Source organism: Pristiophorus japonicus, chromosome 6, assembly GCF_044704955.1.
Source record: "Pristiophorus japonicus isolate sPriJap1 chromosome 6, sPriJap1.hap1, whole genome shotgun sequence".
NCBI classification, from domain to species: Eukaryota; Metazoa; Chordata; class Chondrichthyes; family Pristiophoridae; genus Pristiophorus; species Pristiophorus japonicus.
In genome coordinates, this window is record NC_091982.1 from 266,182,782 (window position 1) to 266,199,331 (window position 16,550).

At 45.7% G+C, this 16,550-nt stretch overlaps 1 long non-coding RNA gene across 1 annotated transcript in view; it reads right to left on the reverse strand.

The window, feature by feature from the left end:
- LOC139266079 (uncharacterized) overlaps positions 1–2,015 on the reverse strand; it is a 38,841-nt gene extending 36,826 nt beyond the window's left edge. Inside the window, exon 1 of the long non-coding RNA XR_011593685.1 lies at positions 1,958–2,015. This is a non-coding gene — a long non-coding RNA (uncharacterized lncRNA). The remainder of the gene's footprint in view (positions 1–1,957) is intronic.
- Between the last annotated feature and the right edge of the window lie 14,535 nt (positions 2,016–16,550).

The following is a 16,550-nucleotide window of genomic DNA, read 5'->3' on the forward strand; positions in this document are numbered from 1 at the left end:
GTCAAAGAGGAGCTGGTCGGTCAGGGCCTTGCCGAAGAGGAGCTGGTCGGTCAGGGCCTTGTCAAAGAGGAGCTGGTCGGTCAGGGCCCTGCCGAAGAGGAGCTGGTCGGTCAGGGCCTTGTCAAAGAGGAGCTGGTCGGTCAGGGCCTTGCCGAAGAGGAGCTGGTCGGTCAGGGCCTTGCCGAAGAGGAGCTGGTCGGTCAGGGCCTTGCCGAAGAGGAGCTGGTCGGTCAGGGCCTTGTCAAAGAGGAGCTGGTCGGTCAGGGCCCTGCCGAAGAGGAGCTGGTCGGTCAGGGCCTTGTCGAAGAGGAGCTGGTCGGTCAGGGCCTTGCCGAAGAGGAGCTGGTCGGTCAGGGCCTTGCCGAAGAGGAGCTGGTCGGTCAGGGCCCTGCCAAAGAGGAGCTGGTCGGTCAGGGCCTTGTCGAAGAGGAGCTGGTCGGTCAGGGCCTTGTCGAAGAGGAGCTGGTCGGTCAGGGCCCTGCCAAAGAGGAGCTGGTCGGTCAGGGCCTTGCCGAAGAGAAGCTCGTCGGTCAGGGCCTTGCCAAAGAGGAGCTGGTCGGTCAGGGCCCCGCCGCGGTGGAGCTGGTCGGTCAGGGCCTTGTCAAAGAGGAGCTGGTCGGTCAGGGCCCTGTCGAAGAGAAGCTCGTTGGTCAGGGCCTTGCCGAAGAGGAGCTGGTCGGTCAGGGCCTTGCCGAAGAGGAGCTGGTCGGTCAGGGCCCTGTCGAAGAGAAGCTGGTCGGTCAGGGCCTTGCCGAAGAGGAGCTGGTCGGTCAGGGCCCTGTCGAAGAGAAGCTCGTTGGTCAGGGCCTTGCCGAAGAGGAGCTGGTCGGTCAGGGCCCTGCCGAAGAGAAGCTGGTCGGTCAGGGCCTTGCCGAAGAGAAGCTCGTTGGTCAGGGCCTTGCTGAAGAGGAGCTGGTCGGTCAGGGCCCTGTCAAAGAGAAGCTGGTCGGTCAGGGCCTTGCCGAAGAGAAGCTCGTTGGTCAGGGCCTTGCCGAAGAGGAGCTGGTCGGTCAGGGCCCTGTCGAAGAGAAGCTGGTCGGTCAGGGCCTTGCCGAAGAGAAGCTGGTCGGTCAGGGCCTTGCCGAAGAGAAGCTCGTTGGTCAGGGCCTTGTCAAAGAGGAGCTGGTCGGTCAGGGCCCTGCCAAAGAGGAGCTGGTCGGTCAGGGCCCTGTCAAAGAGGAGCTGGTTGGTCAGGGCCCTGTCGAAGAGAAGCTGGTCGGTCAGGGCCTTGCCGAAGAGGAGCTGGTCGGTCAGGGCCTTGCCGAAGAGGAGCTGGTCGGTCAGGGCCTTGCCAAAGAGGAGCTGGTCGGTCAGGGCCTTGCCAAAGAGGAGCTGGTCGGTCAGGGCCCCGCCGCGGTGGAGCTATTTGGGATGGCCCCATTGCGGAGGAGGCGTTCGGGCGGGCAGGCGAGGAGACCCCTGTTAAGGGAAGCGGTGAGGCGAGGACCGAGGTCAGCAGTGTCAACGGGTCCATATTCCAGAACATTTTGCGGATTCCAGATGACCCTGCCACCAATCGCTCCGGAGTCCAGATTCCAGAACATTCCGGATTCCAGAACTGTAGATTTTCGACGCTGCACCTGTACATTGTTTTCGTTGTCTGCAACTGCAACAGTAATTTTATTGCAAAAAAAAATCCAATCTGATAAACTGACAAAGTGGGCAGATTCTGTAGTAACTAGCGCACTGAAATTACACTGTGGGAGACCAGCATGTGAATACTAATGTGCTCATCTGAAATGGCAATGTATATTCTTTTAGCAGACATATATCATTTACTTTAAACCAAATATTGACTCAAATAAAGGAGAATGGAAACTCAAATGACTGCCTTAAAGTCACTTCAGAAATGTTGTATTCCAATATTAATGCCGTTCAATTAATGTTAATTAGAACATTAATCATAAGCTGCATTGTGCAACATATTTATGTTAGGAAATATGCAAATAAACAATACCATCACAAGAAGAATTGTCTTTGTTGATGCTGAAGAAATTACGACAGCTGCAGTCAAAGCCTCCAATTGTATTGGTGCAGATTTGTTGACAGGTTGATGTGTTGGTTGCACATTCATCGATATCTGAAATAAGAAGTCCAATTACTGCTCGCTCAGTGTCATTGACGTTTGGCCGTACATTGTCAATCTTTCAACACAGCACAATGCACTATATCAGGTCAGATTCCTCTTTACATTTATTAGTGTTCGTTTTCTTCAAAATATAAATATAAAATGATAAAATCTTACTAACTGTGTGGAAAATATTGGACATGACTTTTGCAACCTGGCCTCACCAAACTATAATGTTCCCATCCCCATTTATTATAAACGACAGGAACATTGAGTGAGGGCAAGTCTAGAACAACAAACACTTCCCATTGATTAAAAACTGAGAAACGTGCTTGATATTTCCACAAAACTTATTGACTTACCACAATAGTTCTATCATATTCTGCAATCAAAATATCGCTATTGCATTGGGAGACAGAAAATTGTAGTGAGTCTCTGATTGTTTATTTATTAAGGAGAACAAAAGACTTTGCTTGAAGCCATCTAGATTATGAAAGACAATGAGAATTGCTCGATGGTGTATAATTTCCGATCATCAATTGCAGAGAATCTGTATGTTTGAAGATTTCCTACCATCACAAAGAGAAGTGTTGATGATGTTGATGCTGAAGCCAGGATTGCAACTGCAGGAGTAGCTTCCAATTGTATTGTTGCAGATCCTCCTCCACTGCATTGATACCAGTTTGGTTAGCCCAATCTATATGTAGATTAAAGTCGCCCATGATAACGGCTGTACCTTTATTGCGCGCATCCCTAATTTCTTGTTTGATGCTGTCCCCAACCTCACGACTACTGTTTGGTGGTCTGTACACAACTCCCACTAGTGTTTTATGCCCTTTGGTATTCTGCAGCTCCACCCATACAGATTCCACATCATCCAAGCGCATGTTCTTTCTTACTATTGCGTTAATTTCCTCTTTAACCAGCAACGCAACCCAATCTCCTTTTCCTTTCTGTCTATCCTTCCTGAATGTTGAATACCCCTGGCTGTTGAGTTCCCAGCCTTGGTCACCCTGGAGCCATGTCTCTGTGATGCCAATTATATCATATTCGTTAATTGCTGCCTGCGCAGTTAATTCATCCACCTTATTATGAATATTCCTCGCATTGAGGCACAGAGCCTTCAGGCTTGTCTTTTTAACTCACTTTGCCGCTTTAGAATTTTGCTGTAATGTGGCCCTTTTTGATTTTTGCCTTGGGTTTCTCTGCCCTCCACTTTTACTTTTCTTCTTTCTATCTTTTGCTTCTGCCTCCATTCTACTTCCCTCATTAGATTTCTTACCATCACAGAGAAAAGTGTTGATCTTGTTCATACTGAAGCCAGGATTGCAACTGCAGGAGTAGTTTCCAATTGTATTGGTGCAGATTTGTTGACAGGTTGATGTGTTCGTTGCACATTCATCAATATCTGGAGAAAAAAGTCCAATTACTGCTGACTTATTTTTGATTGATATTGGGCCATACATTGTCAACCTCAATCACATGTTTTCAACATATCATGATGCGTTCTATAATGTCAGATTCCTCTTTATATTCATTGGTGTTGTTTTACTTCAAAATATAAATGTGGCATTATAGTAATATGGATATTATTGGACGTGACTTTCGCCACCTGCCCTCACCAAACTGGAATGTTCCTGCCCCCGGTTATTATAAACGACAGGAAGATTGAGTAAGGGCAAGTCTTGAACTGCAAAACACAGCCCATTGATTATAAACTGTGAAATGTGCTTGATATTTCCACATTATTTCCATTGACTAACCACAATAGTTCGATCATATTCTGCAAACAAAATATCCCAATTGCGTAGGGAGACAGAAAATTGTAGTGAGTCTCTGATTGTTTAATTATTAAGGAGAACAAAAGACTTCACTTGAAGGCATCTTGATTATGACAGACAATGAGAACTGCTAGATGGAGTTTAATTTGCTATCTTCAATTGCTGAGAATCTGTATGTTTGAAGATTTCCTACCATTACAAAGAGAAGTGTTGGTGATGTTGATGCTGAAGCCAGGATTGCAACTGCAGTAGTAGCTTCCAATTGTATTGTTGCAGATTTGTTGACAGGTTGATGTGTTGGTTGCGCATTCATCACTATCTGGAGAAAAATATCCAGTTACTCCTCACTCAGTGTCATTGACATCTGGCGTACATTGTCAAGCGAAACCATGGCTTGGAATTTGCGGTGGGTAATATCAGCGAATGAACAGCGTTCACTGTTATTACCACTTCGAAACTGACTGCAACTTCAGGATATAGCTCATGCGCATACTAACGCGGAAATCCTGAATTTACAGCCAGTCATTCTCTGCTCATTCACTAGCTGTTCTGTGCCCATCACCACCGACTCCCAAATAGCCGATAATCAGTGTAATCTGTCACATCATCAAACTGATGAAAACTTCGAGTCTTCCGCAGTAATTCCACTTTTAAATACCCCATTAAAATTAGACCCTTTTGGGTCAGCTATAACTTGGGTTTTTACTGCGTATTGAATTTAATTTTGTGGAGAGTGAAATTTATCCATTTTAATAAAAATTGCAACTTTTAAGAAACTTTAAAAAAAATTTACATTTTTGAAAAGTTTGTTCATCTTTATTTCAGGTTTGTCTTTTCCCCATGTGGGACATCCAATCTTTGTTTTGCTCTTGCTAGCATTTTTTGTAAAGTTAGAGTCAAAGCAGCGTACCAACTTCCTGATTTGCTGTCTGAGAATTCTGCATTTTGATTGGCTGCTTAGACAGCATGTTGACATCACAGCAGCTCTTGGCGAGGAATCCCCATTAACTTACGTTGATTTCAATTCCACGTCGGAAAACATGAAATTCTCGCCACAGAGATCACAAAATCTATGTAGGAAATGCATTTGCTTCATCACTGTTCAGAAATCACGGGTCTACATATTGTCAACACATCCTAATGCATTATGTAATGTCAGATTTCCCTTTACATTCAGCAGCAATGTCATTAGATTTCTTACCATCACAGAGAAAAGTGTTGATCTTGTTCATACTGAAGCCAGGATTGCAACTGCAGGAGTAGTTTCCAATTGTATTGGTGCAGATCTGTTGACAGGTTGATGTGTTGGTTGTGCATTCATCAATATCTGGAGAAAAAAGTCCAATTTCTGCCGACTTATTTTGGATTAATATTGGGCCATATATTGTCAACATCAATCACATGTTTTCAACACATCATGATGCGTTCTATAATGTCAGATTCCTCTTTATATTCATTAGTTTTTTTACTTCAAAATATAAATGTGGTATTACAAATATATGGATATTATTGGACGTGACTTTTGCCACCTGCCTTCACCAAACTGTAATGTTCCCGCACCTGTTTATTATAAACGACAGGAAGTGTCATGTATGTAATCTTCATGTAACTGTAACCTTCATGTTACAACACTGTACACTGGATACACCCTAGAAATGCACACCTTGACCACAGGGGGTGAACTTGTGAGAGACACTCCTCACCTGGTCATCCAGGTATATAAAGGGAGGTCCCACGCATGGTCATCACTCCTTGGTCCTGTGAATAAAGGTACAGATCACAGAGTGACCTTGTCTCCAGAATGTGCCTCATGTTGATTTGCAGTAGAGTGTAAGGATACAACATTTGGCGACAAGAAACGGGAATCAACGACTCACGAGAATGGCCACCGGTAGCACAGAGAAACGATACTGTGTTGGTGAGGACTGGGACGATTGCATGAGAGGCTCCAGCAGAGCGTTGTCACGAAGGACTGGCTGGGAGCGGCAGCGGCTGACAAGCGAAGGGCGCATCTTCTGACCAGCTGTGGACCTAAGACGTACGCGCTGATGAAAGACCTGCTCGCACCCGAGAAACCGGCAGACAAGACCTTTGAGGAGCTCAGCATACTGATCGGTGAGCACCTCAAACCGGCGAGTAGTATACACATGGCCCGACACCGTTTCTATATGCACCGACATCGGGAAGGGCAGAGCATACCGGACTTTGTTGCGGACCTTCGGCGCTTGGCCAGCCTCTGTAAGTTCACAGATGCCTGCAGGGGGGAGATGTTGTGGGATTTCTTCATTGAGGGCATTGGTCATGCCGGGATTTTTAGGAAGATAATTGAGACCAAGGACTTGACCTTGGAAGCTGCGGCGTTGATGGCTCAAACCTTCATGGCGGGGGAGGAGGAAACCAAGATCATATACGCGCGCAACTCTGCTTCTAACGTGGCGATGGAGCAGGGAGGTAACATGGTAAACGCGACTCAGAACCCCGCAGGCAGGCAAGGGCAATTCGACACCACCCAGACAGCAACAGACTCTAGGGTGGGTCCTCAACAGAGACAATGGCAGGTCGAACGGACATTTACACCATCACAAGAGACCATACGTCCCGGGATGGGACCATTGACACCCACTAACAGAGTGCTCAAGAGTAATCAAAGGGGCAATCATGGGGAAGGCCTAGTAACAGCCCTTTTGTTCACAACAATCTCAGCTCATGCTGGAGGTGCGGGGGCTGACATGCTGCAAAAACCTGCAGGTTTCAACAATTTATCTGCAGACTTCAGTGGACATTTAGGCAGAATGTGCAGGAAGCCCGCAGTGAGGCTGGTTTACAAAGTGGATGAACCACAAGAGGGGTCTGCAAGGCTCGGTTATGCTTGGGACACAGCAATGGACGCTGAAGTTCACTGGGTTCAGGTGGCAAACATCCATAGCTCATACACAAAAACGCCACCTATGATGATGAGAGTACTGTTAAACGGCCTCCCGGTACGCATGGAGCTGGACACAGGAGCCAGCCAGTCACTTCTGAGTGTCCAATAATTCGAGAAACTATGGCCACTCAGAGCTAGCAGACCCAAACTAGAACGCATTGACACACAATTACGGATGTACAGCAAAGAGATCATCCCAGTGCGAGGCAGTGCAATGTTGGTGGTCACACATAATGGATCAGAGAACCAGCTGCCACTCTGGATTGTCTCGGGAAATGGTCCAACGCTTTTGGGGAGGAGCTGGCTTGCCGAGATAAACTGGAAATGGGGGGATATGCACGCCATTTCATCTGTGGAGTGAAGTTCATGCTCACAGGTCCTACAAAACTTTGAGTCACTATTTCAACCTGGTGTCGGTATTTTCAAAGATACCAAAGTAGTGATACGCATCACCCCAGACGCCACACCAGTGCACCACAAAGCCAGAGCTGTGCCGTATGTGATGCAGGAGAAAATTGAGAGTGAATTGGATAGGTTGCTAATAGAGGGCATATTTTCGCCCGTTGAATTCAGCGACTGGGCAAGCCCCATCGTCCCTGTCCTAAAAACGGATGGCTCGGTCAGGATCTGTGGCGTCTACAAGGCCATCATCAACCGAGTGTCGCTGCAAGACCAATACCCGCTTCCGAGAGCGGAGGATCTTTGTGCCACGCCGGCAGGCGGCAAGCTGTTCACCAAGTTGGATCTCACTTCAGCCTCCATGACCCAAGAACTGGCCGAAGAATCCAAGCTACTGACCACCATCACCACGCACAAGGGGCTGTTTGTTTACAAAAGGTGTCCGTTTGGCATTCGTTCAGCAGCTGCTATCTTTCAAAGGAACATGGAAAGCCTGCTCAAATCCATCCCCGGAACAATCGTATTTCAGGACGACATCCTTATCACGGGTCGAGACACCGAGGAACACCTCCACAACCTGGAGGAGGTGCTACGCCGACTGGACCGGGTAAAGAAGTCCAAGTGTATGTTTTTGGCCCCAGAGGTCGAGTTTTTGGGCAGGAGGGTTGCCGCAGACGGGATCCGGCCCACCGAATCCAAAACGGAGGCGATCCGTCGTGCGCCCAGGCCCGGCAACACATCAGAGTTACGTTCATTTCTGGGACTCTTGAACTATTTCGGGAACTTTCTGCCGAACTTAAGCACATTGTTGGAGCCGCTACACGTGCTCCTGCATAAGGGTTGTGATTGGTTTTGGGGGGACTGTTAGGAACGGGCTTTCAATCGGGCGTGGAACCTGCTTTGTTCTAACAAGCTGTTGACCCTGTACAACCCCTGTAAGAAATTGGTTCTGACATGTGATGCACCATCCTATGGGGTTGGGTGCGTGTTGCAGCAGAGTAATGATGAGGACCAACTCCAACCTGTGGCTTATGCTTTCAGGTCGCTCTCCCAAGCAGAAAGGGGAGATGGGATGGTTGAAAAGGAAGCACTCGCATGTGTCTACAGGGTGAAAAAGATGTACCAGTACCTTTTTGGCAGAAGGTTTGAGTTAGAAACGGACCACAAGCCGTTAACATCCCTGTTGTCAGACAGCAAAACTGTCAATGCCAATGCGTCAGCTCGCATACAGCGATGGGCTCTCCCGCTGGCTGCGTATGGCTACACCATATGGCACCGGCCAGGCACCGTAAATTGCGCTGACGCGCCCAGCAGGCTTCCACTGGCCACCACTGAGGGGGCAGCAGAGCAAAGTGCTGAGATGGTCATGGCTATCGATGCCTTTGACAGCGCAGGCTCCCCCATCACAGCCCGCCAAATCAAAACCAGACAAACAGAGATCCCCTCCTATCCTTGATTAAGAAATGTGTCCTTACTGGGGATTGGGCGCCCGCACACGGAGCATGCACTGAAGAGGTCAGACCATTTCACAGACGGATGGATGAACTCTCCATCCAAGCTGACCGCCTACTATGGGGCAGCTGGGTATTCATGCTCCAGAAAGGAAGGGAAGCATTCATCAGGGAACTCCACAGCGAGCACCCAGGCATTGTGCTAATGAAGAAAAGACAAAGTGTTCTTTTGCTCGTGTTTGTTATTGAGACTCAGCTCCAATGTCACATGTATGGTGGCCGGGAATTGACTCAGACCTGGGACACTGTGTTCGCAGGTGCACGACGTGTGCCCAGCTGGGCAATGTCCCCAGGGAGGCCCCACTCAGCCCGTGGCCTTGGCCCACCAAGCCATGGTGACGTATTCACGTAGACTACGCGGGCCCGTTCATGGGGAAAATGTTCCTCATTGTTGTTGATGCGTACTCGAAATGGATCAAGTGCATCACATTGAATTCGTGCACGACATCCACCATCGTGGAGAGTCTGCGTGGGGTCTTTGCGACCCACAGCTTGCCAGACACCCTGGTGAGTGACAATGGCCCATGCTTCACTGGCTATGAATTCCCGGAGTTCATGTTGGGTAATGGCATCAAACATGTCAAGACAGCACCGTTCAAGCCGGCTTCCAATGGCTAGGCAGAACGTGCGGTCCAAATCATTAAACAAGGCATGCTCCGGATTCAAGGACCCTCCCTTCAATGCCGCCTATCGAGCCTCCTACTGGCCGATAGGTCCCGACCGCATTTGCTCACGGGAGTCCCGCCAGCGGAACTACTCATGAAACATACACTTAAAACTCGGCTGTCTCTCATTCATCCAGTCCTGTCAGACATTGTTCAGGGCAAGCGTCAGTCCCAAAATGAGTGCCATGACCATAACTCAAAGGGGAGATGTATAGAAATCGATGACCCTGTATTTGTTCTCAATCACGCTTTGGGGCCCATGTGGCTTGAGGGTACTGTAATTGGTAAAGAGGGGAATAGGGTCATAGTGGTCAGACTCAACAATGGACAGATATGCCGCAAACATCTGGACCAAGTAAAAAAAAGGTTCAGCATGGACACTGAGGAAGCTGAGGAAGACCATGAGATGGTGCTCACACCACCGCCAGTGAATGAGCAACAAGAACATTCAGCAGCATGCACAGTCCCTGCGGTCAGCCCGGACGAGCCGGAATCACCACAGGTGACAGAGACGCATGCCAAGGCTCAACAACCAGAGCCCCAACTGCGGCGCTCCACGAGAGAGCGTCGACCACCCGAGAGACTTAATCTTTGACCCAAAGACGTTGGGGGGGAGGTGATGTCATGTATGTAATCTTCATGTAACCGTAGCCTTCATGTTACAACACTGTACACTGCATACACCGAAGAAATGCACACCTTGACCACAGGGGGTGAACTTGTGGGAGTCACTCCTCACCTGGTCATCCAGGTATATAAAGGGAGGTCCCACACAGGGTCATCACTCCTTGGTCGTGTGAATAAAGGTACAGGTCACAGAGTGACATTGTCTCCAATATGTGCCTCGTGTTGATTTGCAGTAGAGTGTAGGACATAACAGGAAGATTGAGTAAGGGCAAGTCTTGAACTGCAAAACTCAGCCCATTGATTATAAACAGTGAAATGTGCTTGATATTTCCACATTATTTCCATTGACTAACCACAATAGTTCGATCATATTCTGCAAACAAAATATCCCAATTGCGTAGGGAGACAGAAAATTGTCGTGAGTCTCTGATTGTTTAATTATTAAGGAGAACAAAAGACTTTTCTTGAAGGCATCTTGATTATGACAGACAATGAGAACTGCTAGATGGAGTTTAATTTGCTATCCTCAATTGCAGAGAATCCATTTATGTGAATATTTCCTACCATCACAAAGAGAAGTGTTGGTGATGTTGATGCTGAAGCCAGGATTGCAACTGCAGGAGTAGCTTCCAATTGTATTGTTGCAGATTTGTTGACAGGTTGATGTGTTGGTTGCACATTCATCGATATCTGGAGGGAAAAATCCAGTTACTCCTCTCTCAGTGTCATTGACATCTGGCCGTACATTGTCAAGCTAAACCACGACCCGGAATTTGCGGTGGGTAATATCAGCGAATGAACAGCGTTCACTGTTATTACCACTTCGAAACTGACCGCAACTTCAGGATATAGCTCATGCGCATACTAACGCGGAAATCCTGAATTTGCGGCCAGTCATTCTCTGCTCATTCACTAGCTGTTCTGTGCCCATCACCACCGACTCCCAAATAGCCGATAATCAGTGTAATCTGTCACATCATCAAACTGACGAAAACTTCGAGTCTTCCGCAGTAATTCCACTTTTAAATACCCCATTAAAATTAGACCCTTTTGGTTCAGCTGTAACTTGGGTTTTTACTGCGTATTGACGGCTAAGCAGAGATTATACCCCGAAAAAATTTTTAATTTTGTGGAGAGTCAAATTTATCCATTTTAATAAAAATTACAACTTTTAAGAAACTTTAAAAAAAATGTACATTTTTTAAAAAGTTTGTTCATCTTTATTTCAGGTTTGTCTTTTCCCCTTGAGGAACACCCAATCTTTGTTTTGCTCTCGCTAACATTTTTTGTAAATTTAGAGTCAAAGCAGCGTACCAACTTCCTGATTTGCTGACTGAGAATTCTGCATTTTGATTGGCTGCTTAGACAGCATGTTGACATCACAGCAGCTCTTGGCGAGGAATCCCCTTTGACTTACATTGATTTCAATTCTGCATCGGAAAACATGAAATTCTCACCACAGAGATCACAAAATCTCTGTAGGAAGCTGACTTTGGGGAAAATCTAGCTGTCTCTGTGGCACTGATTTTTCACCTTTGCTTTGCTTCGTCGCTGACCGCAAATTAGGGGTCGACATGTTTTCAACACATCCTCATGCACGATGTAATGTCAGATTTCCATTTACATTCAGCAGCAATATGGAAACATAGAAACATAGAAAATAGGTGCAGGAGTAGGACATTCGGCCCTTCGAGCCTGCACCGCCATTCGATAAGATCATGGCTGATCATTCACCTCAATACCACTTTCCTGCTTTCTCTCCATACCCCTTGATACCTGTAGCCATAAAGGCCATATCGAACTCCCTCTTGAATATATCCAACAAATTGGCATCAACAACTCTCTACGGCAGAGAATTCCACAGGTTAACAACTCTCTGAGTGAAGAAGTTTCCCCTCATCTCAGTCCTAAATGGCTTACCCCTTATCCTAAGACTATGTCCCCTGGTTCTGGACTTCTCCAACATCGGGAACATTCTTCCTGCATCTAACCTGTTCAGTCCCGTCAGAATTTTATATGTTTCGATGAGATCCCCTCTCATCCTTCTAAACTCCAGTGAATACAGGCCCAGTCGATCCAGTCTCTCCTCATATGTCAGTCCTGCCATCCCGGGAATCAGTCTGGTGAACCTTCGCTGCACTCCCTCAATAACAAGAACATCCTTCCTCAAATTAGGAGACCAAAACTGAACACAATATTCAAGGTGAGGTCTCACCAGGCCCTGTACAACTGCAGTAAGACCTCCCTGCTCCTATACTCAAATCCCCTCGCTATGAAGGCCAACATGCCATTTGGCTTCTTCACCGCCTGCTGTACCTGCATGCCAACTTTCAATGATTGATGCACCATGACACCCAGGTCTCGTTGCACCTCCTCTTTTCCTAATCTGCCGCCATTCAGATAATATTCTGCCTTCGTGTTTTTGCCACCAAAGTGGATAACCTCACATTTATCCACATTATACTGCATCTGCCATGCATTTGCCCACTCACCCAACCTGTCCAAGTCATCCTGCAGCCTCTTAGCATCCTCCTCACAGCTCACATCGCTACCCAGCTTAGTGTCTTCTGCAAACTTGGAGATATTACACTCAATTACTTCATCTAAATCATTGATGTATATTGTAAATATCTGGGGTCCCAGCACTGAGCCCTGCGGCACTCCACTAGCCACTGCCTGCCATTCGGAAACGGACCGGTTTATCCCGACTCTCTGCTTCCTGTCTGCCAACCAGTTCTCTATCCACGTCAGTACATTACCCCCAATACCATGTGCTTTAATTTTGCACACCAATCTCTTGTGTGGGACCTTGTTAAAAGCCTTTTGAAAGTCCAAATACACCACATCCACTGGTTCGCCCTTGTCCACTCTGCTGGTTACATCCTCAAAAAATTCTAGAAGATTTGTCAAGCATGATTTCCCTTTCATAAATCCATGCTGACTTGGACCAATCTTGTCACTGCTTTCCAAATGCGCTGCTATTTCATCTTTAATAATTAATTCCAACATTTTCCTCACTACTGATGTCAGACTAACCGCTCTATAATTACCGGTTTTCTCTCTCCCTCCTTCTTTAAAAGGTGGTGTTATATTCGCTACCCACCAGTCCATAGGAACTGATCGAGAGTCGACAGAATGTTGGAAAATGATGACCAATGCATCCACTATTTCTAGGGCCACTTCCTTAAGTAATCTGGGATGCAGACTATCAGGCCCTGGGGATTTATCGGCCTTCAATCCCATCAATTTCCCGAATACAATTTCCTAACTAATAAGGATTTCCTTCAGTTCCTCCTTCTCACTAGACCCTCGGTCCCCTAGTATTTCTGAAAGGTTATTTGTGTCTTCCTTCGTGAAGACAGAACCAAAGCATTTGTTCAACTGGTCTGCCATTTCTTTGTTCCCCATTATAAATTCACCTGAATCTGACTGCAAGGGACCGACGTTTGTCTTCACTAATCTTTTTCTCTTCACATATCTATAGACGCTTTTGCAGTCAGTTTTTATGTTCCCAGCAAGCTTCCTCTCATACTCTATGTTCCCCCTACTAATTAAACCCTTTGTCCTCCTCTGCTGAATTTCAAATTTCTCCCAGTCCTCAGGTTTGCTGCTTTTTCTGGCCAATTGAAAAGCCTCTTCCTTGGATTTAACACTATCCCTAATTTCCCTTGTTAGCCACGGTTGAGCTACATTCCCCGTTTTATTTTTACTCCAGACAGGGATGCACATTTGTTGAAGTTCATCCATGTGATCTTTAAATGTTTGCCATTGCCTATCCACCGTCAACCCTTTAAGTATCGTTCGCCAGTCTATTCTAGCCAATTCACGTCACATACCATCGAAGTTACCTTTGCTAAAGTTCAGGACCCTAGTCTCTGAATTAACTGTGTCACTCTCCATCTTAATAAAGAATCCTACCATATTATGGTCACTCTTCCCCATGGGGCCTCGCACAACAAGATTGCTAATTAGTCCTTTCTCATTACACATCACCCAGTCTAGGATGGCCAGCCCTCTAGTTGGTTCCTCGACATATTGGTCGAGAAAACTATTCCAAATATACTCCAAGAAATCCTCCTCCACCGCATTGCTACCAGTTTGGTTAGCCCAATCTATATGTAGATTAAAGTCGCCCATGATAACTGCTGTACCTTTATTGCACGCATCCCTAATTTCTTATTTGATGCTGTCCCCAACCTCACTGCTACTGTTTGGTGGTCTGTACAAAACTCCCACTAGCGTTTTATGCCCTTTGGTATTCCGCAGCTCCACCCATACAGATTCCACATCATCCAAGCTAATGTCCTTCCTGACTATTGCGTTAATTTCCTCTTTAACCAGCAACGCTACTCCACCTCCTGTTCCTTTCTGTCTATCCTTCCTGAATGTTGAATACTCCTGGCTGTTGAGTTCCCAGCCTTGCTCACCCTGGAGCCATGTCTCTGTGATGCCAATTATATCATATTCGTTAATTGCTGCCTGCGCAGTTAATTCGTCCAACTTATTATGAATATTCCTCGCATTGAGACACAGAGCCTTCAGGCTCGTCTTTTTAACACACTTTGCCGCTTTAGAATTTTGTTGTAATGTATTTTTGATTTTTGCCTTGGGTTTCTCTGCCCTCCACTTCTACTTTTCTTCTTTCTATCTTTTGCTTCTGCCTCCATTCTACTTCCCTCATTAGATTTCTTACCATCACAGAGAAAAGTGTTGATCTTGTTCATACTGAAGCCAGGATTGCAACTGCAGGAGTAGTTTCCAATTGTATTGGTGCAGATTTGTTGACAGGTTGATGTGTTTGTTGCACATTCATCAATATCTGGAGAAAAAAGTCCAATTACTGCTGACTTATTTTTGATTAATATTGGGCCATACATTGTCAACCTCAATCACATGTTTTCAACACATCATGATGCGTTCTATAATGTCAGATTCCTCTTTATATTCATTAGTGTTTTTTACTTCAAAATATAAATGTGGTATTACAATAATATGGATATTATTGGACGTGACTTTCGCCACCTGCCTTCACCAAACTGTAATGTTCCTGCCCTGGGTTATTATAAACAACAGGAAGATTGAGTCAGGGCAAGTCTTGAACTGCAAAACACAGCCCATTGATTATAAACTGTGAAATGTGCTTAATATTTCCACATTATTTCCATTGACTAACCACAATAGTTCCATCATATTCTGCAAACAAAATATTCCAATTGCGTAGGGAGACAGAAAATTGTAGTGAGTCTCTGATTGTTTAATTATTAAGGAGAACAAAAGACTTTACTTGAAGGCATCTTGATTATGACAGACAATGAGAACTGCTAGATGGAGTTTAATTTGCTTTCCTCAATTGCAGAGAATCTGTATGTTTGAAGATTTCCTACCATCACAAAGAGAAGTGTTGGTGATGTTGATGCTGAAGCCAGGATTGCAACTGCAGGAGTAGCTTCCAATTGTATTGTTGCAGATTTTTTGACAGGTTGATGTGTTGATTGTGCATTCATCGATATCTGGAGAAAAAAGTCCAATTATTCCTCGCTCAGTGTCATTGACATTTGGCTGTACATTGTCAACATCAATCACATGTTTTCAACAGATCATGATGTGTTATATAATGTCAGATTCCCCTTTACTTTCAGAAGCAAAATCATTTGTGTTGTTTCTCTTTTAAATATAAAAGAATGTGCTTATTTGTATTAACAAAATGGCCACAGTGTCTCTGATTGGCTCTGCATTATCACATGACCTATTGCTGAGGTCCCCTTGGAGGATAAGCCACACCCTGAATTTTCTCTCGAATGTGGAACTAGAACCACCAAGCACAAATTCAGACTGACTTTGCAAATTGTAATTTGATCCATTCTGACTTCAGAAGCCAGAGAGGATAGATCCCGAGCAACCCAGCAAAAGCCACCAACATCCAGAATTGGCCCTGAGTATGTGGTCGGCAGTGTAGCTAAGGAGTAGGCCGCTGACATCCGATCGAAATCAGCACTTAGCTCATGCGATCTGCTCTTCGAAAATGTACTTTCCAATGCTGCAGAGTTGTGTGCAGTGTCGTGACCCACGGATCCCAGAGGCGCACCATTGTGTGTATGTGAACCTGGGGTCACGTGGGGCGGTGCTCCTTTCACTTCCTGACACTTAGCCAATCAGGAAACAGAGGAGATTGCTGATTTGCCCACCTCTTATTTTAAAAATTTAGCAGCCAGAAACGCTATTTTGTTGCTAAATTACAATCGTTGTAATGGTATTTAATACACAAATCTATAATTACAGTCTTATAGTCCGATCGAATTTGATTCTCCTCTATTAGACTAACTAATGTTTGAGAAATTTAAACAAACTAAAATCAAGACATAAGATGTCTGATGACATGGGGAAAACATGAAAATGAAGCCAGGATTGCAACTGCAGGAGTAGCTTCCAATTGTATTGTTGCAGATTTGTTGACAGGTTGATGTGTTGGTTGCACATTCATCAATATCTGGAGAAAAAAGTCCAATTACTCCTCGCTCAGTGTCATTGACATTTGGCTATACATTGTCAACCTCAATCACATGTTTTCAACAG